Source organism: Chrysemys picta, unplaced genomic scaffold, assembly GCF_011386835.1.
Source record: "Chrysemys picta bellii isolate R12L10 unplaced genomic scaffold, ASM1138683v2 scaf93, whole genome shotgun sequence".
Taxonomy (NCBI): domain Eukaryota; kingdom Metazoa; phylum Chordata; order Testudines; family Emydidae; genus Chrysemys; species Chrysemys picta.
Genome location: NW_027052800.1, coordinates 140,431 through 163,982, shown reverse-complemented (window position 1 = coordinate 163,982; position 23,552 = coordinate 140,431). Strand labels below are relative to the sequence as shown.

General features: G+C 43.8%; 1 long non-coding RNA gene across 1 annotated transcript; it reads left to right on the top strand.

Moving 5' to 3' along the window:
- Nucleotides 1-270: 270 nt before the first annotated feature.
- Nucleotides 271-20,677, top strand: LOC135977986 (uncharacterized). Its single transcript, XR_010595427.1, has 5 exons — nucleotides 271-452; nucleotides 1,726-1,917; nucleotides 7,559-7,628; nucleotides 9,637-9,710; nucleotides 14,799-20,677. It is a non-coding gene; the product is annotated as an uncharacterized LOC135977986 (long non-coding RNA).
- Nucleotides 20,678-23,552: the final 2,875 nt, after the last annotated feature.

The window sequence follows — 23,552 nt, the reverse complement described above, 5'->3', positions numbered from 1 at the left end:
GTTTTTTTCCCAAAAACTTGTCCTGGGACATATCTTGTCTGCACCTACTGGCTCCCACCAACATTTTTATACAATATTACCTATTACCGTGGTTACAAATCAAGAAGACTTCTGTCTCCTCAGTGCTGTGGGACTGTTGTATTGAAGCTCAAATATTTGACTGAGAAAATAAATAAATTAATGTCCAGCGAGAAAGGGAAGGAGGAGAATCGTATGTTAAGTACTTATATACATATAATTTATTTATTTATTTATTTATTTGCTAGATATCTTAAATCTGCATCAGGAATCAGAGACTCCTCCAGATCCAGGGGAGGAAGATGGTTTAAATCAGAGGCTGGAATCAGAGATTCAGCAAGACCCAGAGCTCAGGCAGAAAGATGATTTAAACTGGAAGCAGGAATCAGCAACTCAGCGAGACCCTGAACTGGAGGAGACAGACCTTCCCAAAGGTATTACCTCTTATTTAGAGTCAGAGAGGTTAAGGCCAGAAGGGACGACCAGACGCAACACCAACACTATCAAGTCACCAACACCACCCAACACCTGCACACTCTTATTTCCCTCCCATCTGTACTTGATTTAACATTTATTCTGTTACAGTTCTGTTAAATTTAATCTTTTAAGATCAGCCGAAGAGGATGCAATACAAAATGTTCCTTTGTCTTTGCAGATTAAAAAAAAATAAGTACAAAGGCAAAATCAATTACAAATTGTTCTGTGCAAAGTCAGAACATTCTGAAATTATGGCTCACACTGCAGTGTTAATTTGCCGATTTTGTAAAACTGAATAAACTGAAAATTATGAATGTGTAACATTTAGACTGTTTAAAAAGTTACACCATGTTCGATGTGGTTGAGATAAAATTACTAAGTGAATCTTATCATTGAATTTTCCTGTTTTGTTTGTTTTAAATTGTCAAAGGGTCTACTCACCACAGTTAGTTCCTCCTTCTGGCCACTCTGGGGATTAGGGGCAGGTCTTCACTACCTGCCAGATCGGCACGTAGGGATCAATCTATCGGGGATCAATTTATCACATCTCATCTAGACGCTCCCCGTTGACTCCGGAACTCCAGCTCGTGAGAGGTGGAAGCGGAGTCGACGGGGGAGCGGCAGCGGTCGACTCGCTGCCGTCCTCACGGCGAGGTAAGTCGACCTAAGATATGCCGACTTCAGCTATGTCAATAGCATAGCTGAAGTCGATCCCCCCCGTAGTATAGACCAGGGCTAACTCTCTCTCTCTCTTTTTCACTCTCTGCGAGTCGGTGTGCTTCCTCTTCATGACGTGGCCCTCCGGCCAGATCACTAGGCATATTTCCACCTTCCTCCTTCAAAGTCTTCCAGGGCAAACTGTCCCAGGCAGGCCACACTCCACTGCCTGATCTGTACCACTCCTCCAGTAGCTGGTAGGGGAACCCTGCCCTCTACTCTGGGTTCCAGTTCGTGGCCCTTTCATCAGCAGCCAAAGTACACACTATCCAATACCTTGCTGTCTTCCCCTCCTCTGGGTTACCCAAGCACGGACCCCTTTTTTCCCCAAGGAGTGATTGCAGACTACTTCCCTGTAGCCCCCAGGTGCTCTCAGCTCCTGGCCTTTATACAGGCCTCTCCTGTTCCCATCCAGCTGAGCCTCCTGCAATTAACAGTCTCACACAGCAGGAGGAAGATAAATATGCTGCATCGACTAAGAATGGATTCTTTCCTCTCTGTTTTCCTTGCTAGATGGTGTAAATCAGGGGCAGGAATCACAGACTCCACAAGCCCCAAAGTTGGGGGTGAAAGTTGGTGTAAATCAGGAGCAGAAACGAGAGACTCAAGGAGCCCCAGCACCAGGGGAGAAGGATGGTTTAACTCTGGAGCAGGAATCTGCAACTCAGCAAGATTCAGAGCCAAGGGAGAGAGAATTTCCTACAGGTAGTGCCTCTTATAATGTGCCATTAACTGTCTATAACTTAACTTTGATACTATTAACCAATAAAACATCATATTATTTGATTTACAAGAACCTTCTCTCTGTTTCTCTCCTCATACCACTCAGTGCCAATCCATAATGAAGCAGCATTTGATTTTTCTCTTCATTTTTCTCTATTCCTCACTTACAAAATGGATTCCATGAAAGTAATGTAGTTGAGAGCACTGTGACATCGTGCTCCTTCCCACAGTGAAATTCCATAGCAATCCAGTTAAACCTTAGGGAACATATTCTTCAAACCTTATTCAAACTAAATATCACTTACAATGGCTCATGTAAGTGCTACACCAGAGCCATAATTAAGCATTGTAGCACCCGGGGCAAGCAAGCATATTTATCCCCCCCGGAGGCAGTGCATTGTGGGGGGGGGGCTCACTGGCTCGTGTCCCCCCCAGAATTCTGCCCTCTATTTAGCACAGAGGTTTTCAAACTTTGGGGTGCACCTCCCTACAGGGACACACCCCACAGTTTAAAAACTGTCGCCTCCTGCCAGGAGCCAGCATGTAATGCAGCCATCCATCACAATTTGCTACCCCTAGACTAGAGAATGACAAAGGTGAGAAGTAGCAAATTGTGATGGATGGTTGTTACACACGCATGGTGCACCACACTCTGAACTAATACAAGTGCTCCTGGGGAGTACACTCACCACCGACAAAAGGCACCAAGCAGGCAGGCATAGAAGTGACATACTAACTACAGCACCTGTATGCTCATGTAACTTGAGTTAACATATGTTTGTAGTGTAGGAATGGCCTTAGGTATATGAATTCTTTGTGAGAGATAACAGCAAAAGAATGAGACTGCTAGGGCCAGATTCACTCAGGGATTTAGGCTCCTACTTTTGTGGATCTGGGCCTACTGCACCATAAAGGCTCAGGAACAAAAAGGCACATAAAAAGAACCCCCAGATCATTTATTTCTTCTGGCAGCACCTCCCCCCTGGGTTGAACCCCAACTCCTACCCTCCATCCCAGATTTTGCTCCTCAGCCCCTCTCCTGCCCCTGCCTCCAGCTGTTTGACCCCACACACACACATACCACAGCGGGAGGGGTGGTTAGTTGTAGAAAGAATTTATCCACAGCTTTGAATACAATTCTTGTCAAGTCCAAAAGTTGTTGAGAATTAGAGCAGACTTTTTAGAAAAACATCCAAACTTGATGTAAAAATTGCCAGTAATGGAGAATCCATCACAGTCCATCACAACCCTTGGGAAGTTAAACATGTGTACCTTACCTCTAGTCTGAATTTATCTAGCTTTAACTTCCAGCCTTTGGATCATGTTATACCTTTGTCTGCTAGACCAAAAAACCCCTCTATCAAATTTCTGTAGGTTGTTCTTTTCTTGTTCCATATCAAGCCATGAAGTCCCATATCAGGTCACCTTTGATAATCATATTAAGCCAGGAAGTTCAAGAATGTATTCTGTGACTCTTACAGGGTCTTTTGTAAGGGCTTGATCCAAGAAGCCAATTCTGAAGATCATAGCTTTCCTTACAATGTTACATTCAAAAGTGTGGGCAGGTTTGAAAGCCTGGTCCTGGCACATCTTGCAGACTAGATATATCTTGGTCCCATCTATAGATTTGCCTTCCTGCAGGATGCCCTGTCTGCACTCTCGTGATTGTGGGGATGTTACTTTCTGAGATGCTTTGATATCAGAGAATCATTTATCTTTTGGATAAAAGGATCATTTATTTCAACTAATATTTACTTTGATAGGGTGTCAATATCCTCAACCATTGTCCTTGGCATCTGAATTTCCGATCTTCCAGTTTTTGCCAGTTATCAGCTATCTCACTCCCATATATGCCAACATGTGATGGAATACATTGCAAAGTCAATTTATTGCCTCTCAATCTGATCCTCCAAAACTCTTTATAAATTGCATTGATGATAGCATTCTGGTTTCTTCTAAAGGAACCGACAATTGACACCTGTCAACAAACATCACAACACTGGCTTCTACTTCTGCTGTGTTTATTTCTTGCAGTGCCGTGAGTACTTTCTCAATTAGGGCCCTGGATGAAGACCTTCTTTGTCCACAGCCACCATTCATAAAGGGTTTATCTGACGAACCACCAGTGTACGCATGAATGTGTTTGTCTTGTGACTGATACTGGAGGTAGAGGCATACCCTGTGTCTTTCACTGAGCGGACAAGCTGCCACCATGCATCACAGCCAACCAGGGCTGTTAAGCACTGTGACAAAGACTTTGGGTGAGCTAAACGTTATTGACAGGAGAGTATCTTGTTAAGTAAGCCTAAGTTCCAGAATGTGCGTTATGATTTTGTTTTATATGTAACTATTTGTTTCCAATATTTCTACTTGCTATCCCTGGAATCTCTGCTTTGTTAAATAAACTTTTTCTAGTTTTCACTATAAACATATCTAAGTGCAGTGTGTTGAGCGGAGCCGTGATCAGAGGTGAAGCTGGTAAACTGGGCTGTACTGTTGCTTTGGAAGCAGTTGATCTGTGAATTCTGAGAATGTCCAGTGGACCAGGGACTGGGTACTCCAAGGAGAGGCTCGAGGGGCTGCAGATTTGGAGTGTGTCTATCACTTAACTGCAGATGGACAGCTGGGCCGGCGAGGCCCCAATGGGAATGCATGTGTCGTCCATGGTCAGTGGATCTGGGGAGCCTATCCCTCTGGCAGGCACAGACATGGCTTCCTGAGGCTAAGGGCAGTTGGTAGTGAGGTTCTTCACAATGCTGGGAACCCAAGGAAGCATTATAAAGCCTTTGTTTCCTGTCCCCAGTAGGGTCCCTCTTGGTTACATTGTTATTTTTGGGTGGGGCATTTCATTTGCTTGGGTTTGTCTTACTGCATTTTATATCTTGTGTACAGGGTTATACTCCTGGTTAAGAGAGGTCATAGTTATTTTCCCAAGGGACAGCACCCCTTGTGTCCCAGGAACTGAGAGGAGTCACCTCGGGTGGAGGCACCTAGCCTTGCAATAAGAACCCATGCAAGGAAGGAGGAGAATCCACTCCGATTAGCAAGCACCATAACTCAGGGGAATGGCTACATGTGGTTTTCAACCATCTCTTGTGGTTAGCAAATTTCCCAAAAAGGGGTAGCGAGTTGTGGAACCTCATTTTCCTCCACACTGACTGGCCGAAAAAGGGCCCATGTAGTGGTGGAGCAACCTGTACCATGCTGATGAAAGGTGAAGAGTGCACACTAGACAGGTCCTGGAAGGATCGTGCCATCTGAGACACATTACCTCCTGGAGCTGCTCACAGGGCCAATGATTCAGCATTTGGGATTTTTAATTTTGATCAGTGAGGGGAACCAGGCTGGCAAAAAGGAAGGGGCAGAGGTGGAAGCAGCTGTGAGACAAGCATAGGAACTAATTGCTTATTTCATCTCTTTCTGTAAGAACAAATAATCTCCCTGAGATCTGTCTGCAGGCACAGAAGCTGTTTCTAACACCAACTGGATGGCCTAGCAATTTGCTCAGATGTCTGAGGGGGCAGCATGATGAAGACAGTGAAAGATCACCTGAGAAATGCTTTGGAAGACATGATAGACAAAGATCTGAAGAGGTTCAAGATTAAGCTGAATGACCTCTTGGTGGAGGGACAAACAACACGCCCTGGGGCCGGCTGCAGGACACAGATCCCACAGACATAGCTGGCCTGCTGATCAACTACTATGGGAAGGATGATGCTGTAAAGTTAATTGTGACGGTGTTGAGAGCCATCAATCAGAGACACCTGGCAGAGACACTCAGCAAGACGACGGGAGCTAGTAATGATCATACTAATGAAAGGAGATCAGGCCCTGCCTACAATGGACTCAACAGTATCTCCTTCTCTGTAACCTTACTGCTCAGTGTTTGTGTTTTTTTCTGATTTAGGATCATAGTTTCAAAGGGGACTTTTCCCCTAAACAGAACCATTAAAAATGTTTCCAGTTTGCCGCAAGGTTCCAGGATGCTGCAGAAGCGTGACCTGCAGACCACAGATCTTAGCTGCAGTTTCTCTGCTTTTAAAATGTTTTTTTTTCTCTAGAGCAGATCGAAAAACAGTATTTTACATGTCTCCTGCTGGCTGAACTGCCCCAGTGTATCATGGAGGTTCCATGACTGTGGTACATCACAGGAGATGTAGTCCAGCTACAGAACCCTACACATTGAAGAAATGTAGCTCCCATGCGGCACTGTGGCAGAAGCAGAGATTAATGTTGACCTGACCCAACACATTTTGTTTAGATTTTTTTTTCTATTTTCCCAGGTCAAATTTGGTTTTGTGGAAACCACTTTTTCTGTCAAATATTTTGATGGAAAATTCCCAAACAGCTCTAATGTTCCTTTTTATTGTCTGAAATGTCTTCTAAGTGAGGATAAACATTTCCTCTTATTTACATCATTGCCACTGTCTTGGCCTCTATCTGTTCCCTGCCCACATTTCTTTGCCTGCAATCACCTGAACAGTGCAGCATTGTTCACACCTTGAGATTGTTATGATAAATGTAGCACACTCAGTTCTCTTTCTCTCTTCTTGTGTCATGGCTCCCAGATGGACATGAAGAGCTGGATTGTGAAAGGCCTTGTATGATGACCATTATCATGTTTCATCAATGGAGATCAAATCAAAGACCATCAGAACTTAAAGCATCAGCTTCTAAGAGCTATAGGAGTAACTCTCTTGCTGGTAGCTGTAGTAGACTCATATCATCTGTGCATCAGACTGTGGGAGGAGAAACACAGCACACCCATTGGGTTACATGTTTCATGTGGCGTGGATGCTAAATGATCCACCTTCACTTCTTGTACAGATGCACAAAAGCCTGCCATAATAGCAGGCCCTGGGCTGTAAGGACTAAACTTGCTTCTCATTCCCTGCCCCTAGCCCCCAAAGCAGCAAATTACAAGAAAGGATGCAAGGAAGAAGTGAAGCCAAGCCCTTCCACCACCCCAAACCCTGGCCCTTGGAATGTGGCCAGCATATCAGGAGGAACAAGCTATACCTCTACTATGTATTCCTAGGTGCACCAAACAAGACTGTGTGACACAATCCGTCCTGGAGCTTGCCTTGGGGTTGGTCTGCTCCACACTGGCCCCTGCAAATGGCCAGTGCTCAAGGCCTGGTGTACACTATAGACCAGGGGTTGCCAATATATGGACTGTGGGCCAAATCTGGACTGCCAGATGCTTTTGAACAAAATGAAGAATCTTTTTATTTACTTATTATTGTTATTATTGTTATTTTTGTATTTTCTCTGGAATCTGACTATACTTTGATCAAGAAATTTGGACCTTGACAAAAAATAATTGATTACCCCAATATAGACATTTTGTGCTCATACCACGGTTGGGATCTGCTAGCATATATCCTAGTTTCTCTTAAATATAGGCTTAATGTAGACAAGCCCTGGGCTTCCATGTTAGAGGCTGTACAATTCAGATTATTCCCTAAAAAATAAAGAACTAATCCTCCCTAGTACTCAGATTCTTGCTATGCATCCCAAAGGAGAGGATGAAATTAAATACACTTGAGTCAACTCAGAAGGTAAATGGAGAAGATTGTCAGTTAGGTAACCATGTTGTATTTTTCCTCTTGTTTTCTTGCAGTATTTCAGTTGGAAAAGGACAGCCAACATGCAGTGGACCCCAAAACTGGAGAACTCAGAGCTTCTCAAAGGTATCAAATGTTTTAAAACACTGACCAATTTGCCAAGATAAATCAACTATTGACAAAATGAAATTAAAAAATACTTGTGCTCTTCTAATTCCCTCTGAGGTTTTCAGATGCTTCATAAACATTAATTGATTAAACCTAACCAACCACCAGTGAAATAAAATGTATTGTTGTCACAATTTTAATGATGGGGAAACTGAAACACTGAGGTTAAAGCCCAAATTATGAAAAGGAAACTCTAATGTTGAGTGCCTCGATGTTTAAGTGCCCAACATTAAGGTCTGATTTTCAGAGGTGCCAAGAATCCACAACTCCAGATTAGGTATGTCTTCCTTGCAGTTATGTTATTTATTAGGTATATTATGGTAGTGCCTGGTAGCCGCGGTCATGGCCCAGGTCCCCACTATCCAAGGCATTGTACAGTATTTATTAGGTGTATTACAGACGTGCCTAGGAGCCTCAGAGATGGACCAGGACCCCATTGTGCTAGGCGCGGTATATTATTCATTAGGTGTATTAGGGTAGTGCCCAGGAGCCGAGTCATGCACCAGGACCCCCCATTGTGCTAGGTGCTGTACAAACAGAAGAAAAAGATCAGCACCTCGGTCTGAGCCACCCAAGTTAGCTCAGCCCAGGGATGAGTGGTCACACTATGAAACCCTCCTTGAATTCCTGTGGCCTTATTGGTGCCGTGCTCTCCTGTGGAGGACTTCTGGGGGCATATCCCATGGTGCATTATGCAGCAGTAAACTGATCTGCTCTGTGTCTATTTCCCAGTGTTTTCTAGGACAATTTGCCTGTCCTTCAGGGCACAGCAGGATGAGGGGTTGAATTGTGGGATGGCGTTGGAGGACTATCAGCAGACAGCACTTGAGTGATTTAGCCTGTGACCTCACTGCAATACCAACCCAAGTGAAAGTGCAGCCGGTGCACTATCCCACACCCCCAGCCGTGCCGGTAGAAAGGACCAATAAACTCTAGTGAGTGGGACTTGTGTGTGCATGGGAGTGGGGTTGGGACACCACCCGAGTAAAACTCCAGGCTAGATCTGCACTGAAGACATACCTTGAAAGTCAGTGGGAGCTGCAAGTGCTTGGGCGCTTCTGAAAATCAGATCTAAGGTCTAATGTTAGACACCCAAACAATTAGAACCCATTTTTGAAAGTTTTGCCCTATCCGACTTACCGCCAAGATTATATGGGAAATATGCAATAGTGACAGGAATAGTTCAGGACCATGTCTAGCCATAATCCCAGTAAGTGTAGTTCCAAGTCAAAAATCGGAATGTTAGTCCAGTTATTTCAATGATATGCATCTAGTCGATTCTCTAAAAGTGCAGTGTTTGTTGATTAATTAGTCTATTGTTGATTTTGTTACCCTGTCTCCCCATCCCCAACCGACTAGTTCAGGGGTGGCCAACCTGTGGCTCCGGAGCCACATGTGGCTGTTCTGAAGTTAATATGCGGCTCCTTGTATAGGCACCGACTCCGGGGCTGGAGCTACAGGCGCCATCTTTCCAATGTGCCGGAGGGTGCTCACTGCTCAACCCCTGGCTCTGCCACAGGCTCTGCCCCCACCCCATCCCTGAGCCTGCAGTGACCTCGCTCCTCCCCTCTTTCCTCCCCAGAGCCTCCTGCATGCCACAAAACAGCTGATTGGGAGGGAGGGGGAGGCGCTAATTGGCAGGACTGCCGGTGGGTGGGAGCCGCTGGGAGTGGGGGTGGGAGCTGATGGGGGGCTGCTGACGTATTACTGTGGCTCTTTGGCAATGTACATTGGTAAATTCTGGCTCCTTCTCAGGCTCAGGTTGGCCACCCCTGCACTAGTTTATCTCATCTACCTGTTATATCTTGCCTATTTAAATTGTAATGTCTTTGGGGGAGGGATTGTCATTTATTGACTATGTGCAGCACCTAGCACAATGGAGTCCCTGACCTGGTTGGCCTCTATGTGCTACTGAAACATAAATACTAAACAACAACAACAATACCAAGTATGTCCTCTTTTTTAGCAGCCCTTCAAATGGGATATCCAGTCATCTATCAAATGCAGTTTGGCTAATAGTGACCACATGTAGTTCATACGGTGGGTTCATGTTGAATTCTTTGTTGCATGTATTGCATTTGATACAGATGGCTTTATGGCGTCTTCACCTTTTGCACCATAACACTCATGTGCACACAATTCTTTTTTAATAAGTCTTTGCACAAGTATGTCATGTTCCCATGTTTAGATTTGTTAAGTGTGTCCATCAGTTTTGAATAGAATTTAGACAAAAAACCTTTTAATTCTTGTGAATTATATAAAATAAATGAATTATGATACTAGGACAAAGGTGATTTTAGAAATATACTTATCTTATAAGTGCCAGAAATATACTGTCTTTTCTGCCTTTACTCTTTTTTCATACTTTTTCTGTCATCCCAACACTTCCTGACCCTGAATCTCAGCCACTTTTACAAAGGGAAAATGTATGCAATCTGGACAGAAACCCTCTCTTCCCTTTCACCCACCAGTCTTCCCTCCTTCAACCCTGCCACTGACTGAGTTGTGGATTAGCTACAGTGATGGGAGAACCCGTTCTCTCACTGTAGTGAGTGTCGACTATGAAGCACTACAGCAGCACAACTGTGCTGCAATAGCATTTTAAGTATAGACATACCATAAGGTCTTGTCTACACTACACAGTTTGGTCAGCAAAAGGAAGCTTTTGTTGACAAAACAGTGGAGGTGTACACACTACAATGCTCTTCCCGTCAATTTAACTCTCTTCCTACAAAATAAAACCATCTCAACGAGAGGCATAGAGCATAGAGGATCCTGCATTTGTAGGAAAAGGGATCAAAAAATAAAAAAGATGTGAAGGGGGAGTCCTTTCATTGTGGTGTGTGGATGGATTCAACGGCAACCAGAAACTTTTGCCTAACTATGGAGATCACAAATGAGGTGCTGCCAGAGACCTTCCTTTTTCCTCCTACCCCACAGTGGGAGTGCTTTGTATGCATTCTACAGAATGCACCTTTCATTCAGACTCTCGGGAGGTTCTTGGAGTAATCATACTGGTGGCTCATGGAGATGCATACACAACAATGATTCTTGTAAAAGTAGATTTGGATGAAAAGGGCACTTAACTGTACAGCTCATACAAATAATATAGTTTCACTTGAAATTTTTCAATAAAAACAAAAAAGTTTCATTTTTATCTAAATGTTCCACAGAAATTTTCAGTTTTTCATGCACACTTCAGTCTCTTTAGTCTGGCAGTTCATTCCGCTCTGATCTAGAGTTCTAAACTCTAAGGTTGTCAGGGTTCCCTCCCCACTCTGAACTCTGGGGTACAGATGTGGGGACCTGCATGAAAGACCCCCTAAGCTTATTTTTACCATTTTAGGTTAAAAAATTCCTAAAGGCACAAATTCCTTCTTTGCCCTTGGTAGTGCTGCCACTACCACGTGATTTAAACAAACATTCAGGGAGGGTCACTTGGAGCCCTATCTCCCCTCAAATATCCCCCCAAGCCCTTACACCCCCTGTCCTGGGGAGGCTTGAGAATAATATCCTCACCAATTGGTTACAAAGTGAGCACAGACTCAAACCCCTGGGTCTTTAGGACATTGAAAATCAATCAGGTTCTTAAAAGAATAATTTTATTTAAAGAAAAGGTAAAAGAATCACCTCTGTAAAATCAGGATGGAAGGTAGCTTTACAGGGTAACAAAAGATTCAAAAACATAGAGGAACTCCCTCTAGGCTTAGTTTCAAAGTTACAAAAAACAGGAATAAACCTCCCTCTAGCAAAAGGAAAATTCACAAGCTAAAACAAAAAATAACCTAACACGCCTTGCCTGGCTTTACTTACTATTTTTGTAATATTAGAGACTAGTTCAGGATAGTTTGGAGGAGATGGATTTCTGCCTGGCCCTTCTCAGTCCCGAGAGAGAGCACACAAACAAAGAGCAAAAACAAAGCCTCACCCTCACCCCCACCCCCACCCCCACCCCCACTCCCACCCCCAGATTTGAAAGTAACTTCTTTCCCCATTGGTCCTTTTGGTCAGGTGCCAACCAGGTTATTTGAGCTTCTTAACCCCTTACAGGTAAGGAGGAATTCTAGGCTACCCTTAGCTGTATGGTTATGACAAAGATTAATAACTTTTAAAATATAGCTTATCCAAATGGACAGTGGGTGCCATGCACTGGCTGAGGAAAATGCTGAATGACTGAGATCAGTTGGGGGGATGATTAGAGTCATAGTTTGAACTCCAGGTGTGCACCAAAAAAGTTAAAAAATGAGTTGGTGTGTAAAATGATATTTTGGGGGGATTCTATTTCATGAACCTTTGCACAGTTGATCCCCAATTTGGACTATTAATCTTACCCTGCATCCCCATGAAGAACAGCAAATGTCAAGACAACCTGATTAAGCATCTAGATTTTAGAGTCCTTAGGTTAGCCCACCTTTTAACAGAGAGTGATACTCAACCTTAACTACATCAGTGCCGGCACTCTGTTATAACTGAACCTCAGCCAAATTGCCCTCATCCATGTTCCAGTCTCATCAGGCTATGTCTTCAATGCAAAGCATTTTACATATTGTTACACTGACAGAACTATCTTGCAGTAAAATCACAGCAGAGACAAAGACCAAATAGTGTTTACTTCAGAATAGCTAATTGAGGTCAATCCTATGTGAGCACCTCACACAAGGCATGAAAGTGCTAAGGTAGGTAGGTGGGCCAATTAACTTCCCAGGCTGTACCTGGAGGAAGAGCAGGGAGCTGGGAGTTGTGGTGGATCACAATCTCAACATGAGTCAGCAATGCAATGCTGTTGCAAAAAAGAAAATGCAATTTTAGGTTGCATTAACAGAGGCAAGTCGTGGGAGGTGATAGTACCGCTCTACTCAGCACTGGTTAGGCCTCAGCTGGAGAACTATGTCTGGGACTGGAAATTTGCTGGTGTTACCCTATAGTATAATTCATGATTGGCTGGCCAGAACACTCTCACAGTTGAACTGGGAGTGATTTACATGCTAGGGGCTGCTTGTGAAGACACCAGGAGTAATAGCTTTCATGGGAAAGCAGTGTAAAAGGCACCCCCAGTTAGAGAATTGAAGGGACACAGCTGTTTATCAGTCCAGATTGTACCCTGGGAAATGTCACACTAGGTACATGTTGCTTCAGAATGGGATGCTGAGATAAAGTTTCTAGACATCATAAATGACAGCTTCTTGGAGCAGCTAGTCCTGGAACCCACAAGGAAAGAAGCAATTCTTGATTTAGACCTAAGTGAAGCATGAGGTCTGATCCAAGAGGTGAATAAAGCTGAATTGTTTGATAATAGCAACCATAATATAATTACATTGGATACAGTGTACTTGGTCTTTCAGAAAGCCTTTGACAAGGTTGCCCACCAACAGCTCTAAAGCAAAGTAAGCAGTCATGGTATGAGAAGGAAGGTCCTCTCATGGTTCAGTAACTGGTTAAAAGATAGGAAACAAAGTGTAGGAATCAATGGTTAGTTTTCAGAATGGAGAGAGGTAAATGATGGTGTCCCACAGGGATCTCTACTGGGACCAGTACTGTTCAACACATTCATAAACTATCTGGAAAAAATGTAAACAGTGAGGTGGCAAAATTTGCAGACAGTACAATATTACTCAAGGTAGTTAAGTCCAAAGAAGAATGTGACAATTACAAAGGGATCTCACAAAACTGGGTGAGTAGGCAACAAACTAGCGGATGAAATTCAAATCTGATAAATGCAAAGTAATGAACATTGAAAAACATAATCCCAACTATACATCTAAAATGATGGGGTCTAAAGTAGCTGTTACCACTCGAGAAAGAGATCTTGAAGTCACTGTGGATAGTTCTCTGAAATCATCTGTTCAATGGGCAATGCAGTCAAAACAGCTAGCAGCCAGATTTCATCACTTTGATCATGTTGAGTACTTTCTCCCCCAGTTTCATTCAAACCAGTGGCACCATGTGAGGAGAAAGGTACTACCTCCTGCCAGGAAAAGAATCAGAATCTGCCCCTAACTCTTTGATCGTCCTAGATCACATCTTTTATCACCCACTTCCTTCATCCCGTCCCTGTGAAGTGTCAGATCCGTGGGTAGCAAGGACCATTTCACCTCCCCTCCCTTCTCAGAGACCAGGTCCAACTCTACCTACCTTGGTCAAACCTCGTCTTTCCATTTAGGGTGGCGGTAATCTGAACATTGCTCAAGAGCCAGGTTCTTCAACAGCTCAGTACAGGGCCCTGCTACTTCAGAGCCTTGTAATAGAGGGTTGATGAAGTGACTCTGGGTTTTCGTAGAATCACAGGATTAGAAGGGACTGAAAGGGTCATCTAATCTAACCCCTGGCCAAGATGGACGATTTGTTGTGTCTGAACCATCCACAACGGATGGCTATCCAACCTCCTTTGGAAAACCTCCAGTGAAAGAGCTTCCACAACCTTCCTAGGCAATCTGTTCATCAGCATGGACACATGTCCTCTGGAGTGGTGGCTGAAGCATGAAGGGACATAGGAATCTTTAGCGCACCTGGCACGTAAATATCTTGTGAAGCCGACTACAACCGTGCCATGCGAACGCCTGTTCTCACTTTCAGGTGATATTGTAAACAAGAAGTGGGCAGCATTATCTCCTAGAAATTTTAACCAAACTTGTTTGTCTGAGCAACTGGCTGAACAAGAAGTTAATGAGTGGAATTTAGGCTCAAAAGTTTTACATCATTTTATTTTTGAATGCAGTTATTTTTGTACATAATTCTACATTTGTAAGTTCAACTTTCATCATAAAGAGATTGTACTACAGTACTTGTGTGAGGTGAATTGAAAAATACAATTTCTTTGGTTTTTGACAGTGCACATATAAATATAAAGTGAGTACTGTACATTTTGTATTGTGTGTTTTAATTGAAATAAATATATTTGAAAATGTAGAAAACATCCAAAAATATTTAAATAAATGACATTCTGTTATTGTTTAACAACATGATTAATCTCACGAATAATCACGATTAATTTTTTTAATCACACAATTAATCGGGATTAATTTTTTTAATCACTTGCCAGCCCTAAAGAATATATAGGAATATTGACAAGTCTGTAGGTTCACTAAAGCTGTTACATTGTAAAAGTCTCTTGTCTGCTACTCTTAACAGGAAGAGAGAATGAGAACCCAGAGAGGGCAACAGCCATGGCCTGTTCAGAGACTCCTGAAAGGGAAGTGGAAGATGAAGCCACATGTCCAATTTATTTTATTTTAGCGACCCAGTGACTGTAGACTGTGGGCACAGCAGCTGCAAAACCTGCGTAACTACATACTGTGACAACTGGGAAGAGGGAAATCATGGCCCTTTGTGCTGTCCCATCTGCAGAGAAAAGATTGAGAAAGTGAATTTCAGGCCTAACTGGGATCTGGCTAGTTTAGTGGAACACGTTAAACAATTGGGATTAAAACAAGAAAAAGAGGAAAAGGAGAATCTGTGTGAGAGACACAAGGAAAAACTCAGTCAGTTTTGTGAAGAGGATGGGGAATTCATATGTGTGGAGTGTGACAAATCCCCAGTACACAAAATGCACACAGTGGTTCTCATTAAGGAGGCTGTCCAGAAATATAAGGTAAGAAACACTTTTGATACTGATTAATTGAATCCTTTTTCATTTCATACTAATATGAACTTTCAGGGGAGTTGACATTTTGCTGAGCCTCCTTCAGAACAGCAGAATCTCCCCGTTTCCCAGATACTTTCTCCTAAATACCAGCTCCATCGAAATCTCTGTTCTGCAAGGCACCTCCTTCCGGGCAGGTGAAGGTAAAACTGGCCATAAATGCCACCCTAACCTGTCAACATCAGGCTTTTAATTAGGGACTGTGTATCAGGAACTGCCAACCAAATGACTCCAGACTGACACTACCCCAGGCCCCCACCAGGCATACCAAATTTCAACCTGATCTGAATGGGCTTGTAAATTTTAGAACACTTTGAAAAATGAACTTTAAACTGACAGGTTTCATTGCACTCTTGCTTCTCTGTCAGAGCTGGTGCACAGCAGCCTTGTGCACCACCTTATAGAACTAGAATGAAAGTCTAATAACTTCTGAATCTCTGTATTCTGCAGCTTGTTCTTGGTGGTGTTCACAAGCTGAGATCAGGGGAAGTTGTCCGATGTGAGTTTCGTTTATGTTCTGAGTATATTTCCCTTCAGCTATGGACAAAAACTTTGCTGAGAATTTAAATTTTTTTAAAGCTGACCATTTTTGCGGGGGCTGTATGCCCTGGCCTGTGGGACCAAATCACTCAAAATGTACACCTCTAACTGCACCTCTGGCCTTGATGTAGCAGAGCAATGTCCAAGACAATCTGTAATAGCTGTTGCCAACTAGTTATTATAAGAAAAGATACTGAAGACTTTAAGTAACAGTAAACATTTATGACTGAGAGCTGTACTGATAGGAATTGCTAGTTTCCCTGTATGGCTGCAAGTGTAATCTGTAGCAACGTGTTTTCTGCTGATAAAGCTCACTACACAATATTCCCCCTCTCCTACACCATGCAACAGTATGTTCCTGCTCATTATCACTCCCTTTTTAAAAAAATATTTACATTTCATTTTTAATTTAATTTAGCATCATTCTAATCTGAAACCCTAAGGGTACGTCTACACTACCCGACGGATTGGCAGGTAGTGATTGATCTATTGGGGATTAATTTATCGTGTCTAGTCTAGATGTGATAAATCGATCCCCAATCGCTCTTCCGTCGACTCCGGTACTCCACTACTGCGAGAGGTGGAAGCGGAGTCGACAGGGGAGCGGCTGCAGTCGACCCTGTGGTACGTCAACTTCAGCTACGTTATTCACATAGATGAAGTTGCGTACATTACATCGACCCCTCTCCCCCATATTGTAGACCAAGGCTAAGAGTCTACAATTAATCTCTAGAAGGTTTTCTTATCGTTCTGCCTTTAGAGGTAATAGAAGTCTCAGTGTCCCATTTTTGTTGTGTATTCAAACTGACTACTTGAGACTCAGTAGATTGGTTTGTAATTGCCTGAATTTCTGAGTTGGATGTTAACACGGTTTCTGTTTGTTCCATATTTTCATTCTCCTGTACAATTCTTTTAATGCTCATCAAATCGCTTCTGTTTCTTCAGTAGGTATCTCCTGCCTCTATCATCTTGGACCAGTTCATTGGTCAATCACCTTTGCAGGTTTCCTTGTTCCTTTTCATAGAATATCAGGGTTCGAAGGGACCTCAGGAGGTCATCTGATCCAACCCCCTGCTCAAAGCAGGACCAATCCCCAATTTTTGCCCCAGATCCCTAAATGGCTCCCTCAAGGATTGAATTCACAACCCTGGGTTTAGCAGGCCAATGCTCAAGCCACTGAGCTATCCCTCCCCCCTTTTGACTAATACAAACAGCCTCTCCATTTTCCAGTGATAATAAAGGCTTTGAACCTTTGTCAGAGAAATATTTCTGCTTTGCTTGCCTCAGTTTTAGGTTACTTTGTATGTCTCTTTGTATCAGGTTAGGTTGCAACAACTTTGATTAAGTCAGCAATCTGGTACTTAGATGTCTTTCCATAAGGAGTTGAGCAGGTAAGGAGGTCAGTTTGAACCCTCATATGGTAGCACTGGTTCTTTTGATTTTTGTGTCTGAAGGTTTGGTATGTTGCAAGACTGTACCATATCCACAATTTAATTAAACACTTATGGGCAATAGACAGCATCTCAAGTTCTTATTTTACATAGCTCTGCTCTCAGAAGACTCTCATGGATAATAGCTAAGATCTCTGTTCTTAGACTTGCTGGTACTATGATTCTGTCACTGTTAAAGGCAAGTGCATCTTGCACACTTAGTTCCTCTCTATATGATCAATAAGCACAGATATCCTCTGGTATTCCTCGCCATCCTTGCAAAACAGTAAGTTTTGCAGGACAACATCATTTGCAATAGCAGCTTGAAATTCCTTCAATTTCTGTTGTGAAATAAGCAAAGAAGACATCATGTAACATATTTCAACATCAACTTACTCCGGCACCATGCAGTATGTATGCTCTGGATAAAGCATCAGCAATTGCTAACTCTTACCATGGTCTGTATTCCACTTGCAGTTGATATTTGTGGAGTGTTAGCAACCATCTTTGAATCCTTGGTGGAGCACTGCACAAAGATTTTCTGAAAATGGCTTGGAGAAGCACGGGATTACTTTTTTTTCCATAGATAAACTGATGAAGTCGAGTGCAGCCAAATACTGTTGCCAGCGTTCCTTTTTCTATCTGGGCATAACTCTGTTGTGCACTTGTCAGAGCTCTAGAGGCAGAAGTGACAGAAGCCCCAATTTGCAGCAATACAGGCCCTACTCCAGCAGAACTGGCATCTGCTGATGAACTGATTGGTTCTTTGACATTAAAGTACTTCAGCCTGGGTGACTCTGTAAGCAATTCTTTCAAGTGTTCACATACCACCTTGTGTATTGGCATCCAGGAGAGCTCGGCATCTTTTTCCAACAGTTGTCTTACAGAAGTGGCTACTATTGACATGTAAGTTCCCAAGGTAATAAACCATTCCAAAAAATCTTTGCAATTCAGCCTTACAGGTCGCTGTGGCCATTTCAGTTATAACAGAATTTTTTTAGTTGTCAAGTTTAAGACCTTCTTTTGTCGAGTGATGCCCCAAATATTTTATCTCTGTCATAGCCAATTTTGCATTTGCTCTTGGTTAGTTGGATGTTCCTTTCACAACATCTGTCTAGAACTCTCTTGAGCCTTCCATTATGTTCTCCTCTGGTATTTCTCCAGACCGTTATGTAATCTACGTAATATGCAACACCTTCCAGTCCTTCAAATGTCTGTTGGGTCACTCTTTGGCACATTTTACGAGCTGAAAAGATGCCAAAAGGAAGTCTGGGAAACCTGTACCTGCCAAATGGTCTGTTGAACATACAGAGTCTAGACATTTTGTCATCTGGCTGGACTTAGCAAAATCCACTACTAGCATCTAAGAAATGAAAATTGTAGCTTTTGCTAACTTGCTCGTGATTTCTTCTACTGTAGGCAATTGAAAATGTTCTCTCCATATCTCTTTATTCATATCTCTTGGATCCAAGCATATTCTTTTTTCATCTCAACCTGGTTTGTCTACAGTTATTATAGAATTGACCCATTTTGTAGGTTATTGCACTTTTATTATTACTTGCAAAAGTTCCATGTGGTACAATTCTTCTACTTTGTTCCTTAACTCCCCGGGAACATTACGAGGTGCATGAATTAAAGGTGGTTCTTGTGAGTCAATCTTTATGATGTGCTTACCAGGCAAGTGCCATGTAGCTTCAAATACATCCTTGTATTCTTTAACTATATCCCAGTCACCTTCCAGTTCTTCTTTTACTATATTGACACTTTGCACTAAGTTTAAGTTTGTCACAACCTCAAAACCCAGTATGGCTTGTAAGTCATCAATGCTCTTTTTACCCTGATACTCGCAGTCCAAGCTGAATTTACCACATACTTTCAGTTTTCCCCCAAGTAGGTTATCAGCCAGATACTGGAGCTGCAAAGTAGTTCGGTCTTTAAAGTGTTGTATAACTTTAGAGACAGCACATTGGCCTGTGCCCCAATATCAATTTAAAAACTCAGTTTTGTGATCATTAATGAGCAAAACCACATTCCACTCAGCTTTGGATGGCTAAGTACACAGCATACCAGGGAACAGATCTTGTGAGTGCTCATCTGCTTCTGTGAGGGAAAACATGTGTTTGCCCTGGGACTTTTCCTTTCCAGAGTTGTGCATTTTGGCTAAATGATGGTGTTTGCCACATCTTTGGCATTCTTGCCCATACTCTGGACAGTTCTTTATGGCATGGCTGTGGCCATATTTATAACAACCCTCAGTTGCCTCTAACTGCTCTTTTTTCACTTCTCTTGATTACAGGCTTTTACTGACCACAGAACATCCTCCAGTCCATGACTGTATGTCTGGGTACTTACTAAAGGCAGACTTATGCAGCAATGTGTGCACATGGTTTTGGGTTCACCCAGCTCATTCGATTGTTTTGCAGTCATTTCCGCTGTACAACATATGTCCACAGAACGTTCAAGGGTTAAATTAGTCTCCCTCAACCACCTAGCTTGTACTGACTCTGAGACAGTACCACGCACAATGCGGTCTTTAATGAGTGAGTCACACAGATCTCCAAATGCACAACATTGTGCTGCCATTTTAAAGAAGTCACATGTTGGTCTATAATTTTCCCTTCTGTCTGACTGCTGGTGAAAAAATTGTGCCTCTCATATGTGACATTTCTTTGTGGGCACAGTATGCCTCAAACTTATTTTTTAAAGCTTATATTTTTTGTTATCTGCTGCATTATCAAATTTTAAAGTATTAAAACCTCTCTTGCTTCTTCACCTGCCAAATGAGGAAATAATGCAGCCATTCATCTTTTTGTCTGCATCACTCACAATGCTGCAGAGCTTAAATCCCCCCTTCCACTTTCTCCAGTTCTCTGTAGCATTTCCTTCAAACACTAACTTTCCTGAAGTCTTTAGTTGGTTCAGTTTCAGGTTTTTTCTACTCTTTTCTTAATTTGTTTTCTTCTTGTTCTTCTTCTTTTTCCATATGGCATTTGACAAGCAATGGGCTGGGATTATAACTGAATATTGAGATTTGAAAGCCATTCTAGTGCTTCTGGGGTAGATAGGTGGATCCCTTTTGTGCCAAATCTCTAAGAGTGAATGGGGCAATTCTCCATGGTGTGTTGCATGGTTTGTATCACAGTCACAATTTGGTGATTCTTTTATTTTTCCATTTGTGGAGAAGATATCGACACCCAGGGCCGGCTCTAACTTTTTGGCCGCCCCAAGCAAAAAAAAAAGAGTACTGCCCTCCATAGTGCCACCATAACACACCCCCTCAGCACTGCGACTCCACCCCCCCACCCCCCCGCAGAGCGCCGTGCCGCCGAACCCCCCCAGCCCCCCTTCGCGGAGCGCTGTGCCGCCAAACCTCCCAGCCTCCCGCGGAGCGCCGTCGAACCACCCCCCGCCCCACGGAGCGCCGCGCTGCCGAACCCTCCAGCCCCCCGCGGAGCGCCACGCAACCAAACACACCCCCCCGTGGAGCGCAGCGCTGCCGAACCCCCCAGCCTCCCGCGGAGCGCCACGCAACCAAACACCCCGCCCCCCCGCGGAGTGCCGCGCAGCCAAACACCCCCCCCCCCCCCGCGGAGTGCAGCGCTGCTGAACCCCCCCCGCCGAGCGCTGTGCTGCCGAACCCCCCCGCTGCCACACACACCTCCTGCCGAGTGCCGCGCCACCAAACACTGCCGAGCCGCTCTGCCGAACACCCCCCCGCACAGAGCGCTCCACAGCGACGCCACCCCCCCCCACGGAGCGCCGCTACCGAATCCCACCCCCCAGTGCCCCCCGCGCGCCCAGCCGCTGAAACAAAAACAACCCACCCCACCCCCAGCGCCGCCCGACTGACCCCCCCCCCAAAAAAACCCTGAGCACCCCCCCGCCACCCCAAGATTGGCCGCCCCTTACCAGGTGCCGCCCCAAGCACGTGCTTGGTCGGCTGGTGCCTGGAGCCGGCACTGATCGTCATGTCCAGATCAGCCAGAATCTTGCTGTTCTCCTGGACCACAGCAGTGTCTTGCCTGACGTTGGCTGGCGTGATTCCCACCAAAACGGGGAGCCATGGTATTGGCGTTGATTTGAGAAAGCTGCTAACAATCCTACCCGTGACATTGATTTCAGGGTCAATGAGAGTGTTGTGGGAACTTGTGACATACTGGGGTACAATTCAAACCAGTGCGGGGCTGTGTGCCCCTGCCCTGCAACCCTGGGTGCCTTACAATGCCTTGCTGTAGAGCTCCCAACTGGGCCACTCACAAATAGCCAAACGAAGTGCAAGCCACACACTGAGTGTCTGTGTAACTTCAGCCTGGCAATTACACTCTGGTTCTCACTAGTCTTGGTTATACTGCAGGGTGACCCCAATGCACCCCCAGTCCCAGATTTCCCCCCAGAAATGTATGTCCTGTATTGCTCAGCCCTCTCCTGGACAATACAAATATTTTAAGTCTGTTACTCCTTTAAGGGAATAATATTCCAATTTATTATCTTAAATGGAGTTACCCAGACACTTCAACTTAAACACACTGGATTCTATAAAACAGTAAAAGAAGTTTACTAACTACAAAGAAATTTTAAATGAGGATAAGTAATGAGGTACAAAAGTCAGAAATGGTTACTAGAAAAATAAAGATAAAACACTTATTAGTGTCTAACTCAACAATCTATATGAGAGCAATACAGCAGTGCACAGGCAATCCAGGAAATTTTTGGAAAGTGTAGGGGACAATTTCCTGGTGCAAGTGCTGGAGGAACCAACTAGGGGCAAAGCTTTTCTTGACCTGCTGCTCACAAACAGGGAAGAACTAGTAGGGGAAGCAAAAATGGATGGGAACCTGGGAGGCAGTGACCATGAGATGGTCGAGTTCAGGATCCTGACACAAGGAAGAAAGGAGAGCAGCAGAATACGGACCCTGGACTTCAGAAAAGCAGACTTTGACTCCCTCAGGGAACAGATGGGCAGGATCCCCTGGGAGAATAACATGAAGGGCAAAGGGGTCCCGGAGAGCTGGCTGTATTTTAAAGAATCCTTATTGAGGTTGCAGGAACAAACCATCCCGATGTGTAGAAAGAATAGTAAATATGGCAGGCGACCAGCTTGGCTAAACAGTGAAATCCTTAAAAAGAAGAACAGGAGGACTTGTGGCACCTTAGAGACTAACAAATTTATTAGAGCATAAGCTTTCGTGGACTACAGCCCACTTCTTCGGATGCATATAGAATGGAACATATATTGAGGAGATATATATACACACACAGACAGAGAGCATAAACAGGTGGGAGTTGTCTTACCACCTCTGAGAGGCCAATTAATTAAGAGAAAACAAACTTTTGAAGTGATAATCAAGCTAGCTCAGAAGGGGAGATAGATTCAATGTTTGTAATGGCTCAGCCATTCCCAGTCTTTATTCAAACCGGAGTTGATTGTGTCTAGTTTGCATATCAATTCTAGCTCAGCAGTTTCTCGTTGGAGTCTGTTTTTGAAGTTTTTCTGTTGTAATATAGCCACCCGCAGGTCTGTCACTGAATGACCAGACAGGTTAAAGTGTTCTCCCACTGGTTTTTGAGTATTTTGATTCCTGATGTCAGATTTGTGTCCATTAATTCTTTTGCGTAGAGACTGTCCGGTTTGGCCAATGTACATGGCAGAGGGGCATTGCTGGCACATGATGGCATATATCACATTGGTAGATGTGCAGGTGAACGAGCCCCTGATGCTATGGCTGATGTGATTAGGTCCTATGATGATGTCACTGGAATAGATATGTGGACAGAGTTGGCATCGGGGTTTGTTACAAGGATAGGTTCCTGGGTTAGTGGTTTTGTTCAGTGATGTGTGGTTGCTGGTGAGTATTTGCTTTAGGTTCGGGGGTTGTCTGTAAGCGAGGACAGGTCTGTCTCCCAAGATCTGTGAGAGTAAAGGATCATCTTTCAGGATAGGTTGTAGATCTCTGATGATGCGCTGGAGAGGTTTTAGTTGGGGGCTGAAGGTGACAGCTAGTGGTGTTCTGTTATTTTCTTTGTTGGGCCTGTCTTGTAGGAGGTGACTTCTGGGTACTCGTCTGGCTCTGTCAATCTGTTTTTTCACTTCAGCAGGTGGGTATTGTAGCAAGTGAAATCCTTGCTGATCTTAAACGCAAAAAAGAGGCTTATAAGAAGTGGAAGATTGGACAAATGACCAGGGAGGAGTATAAAAGTATTGCTCAGGCGTGCAGGAGTGAAATCAGGAAGGCCAAATCACACTTGGAGTTGCAGTTAGCAAGAGATGTTAAG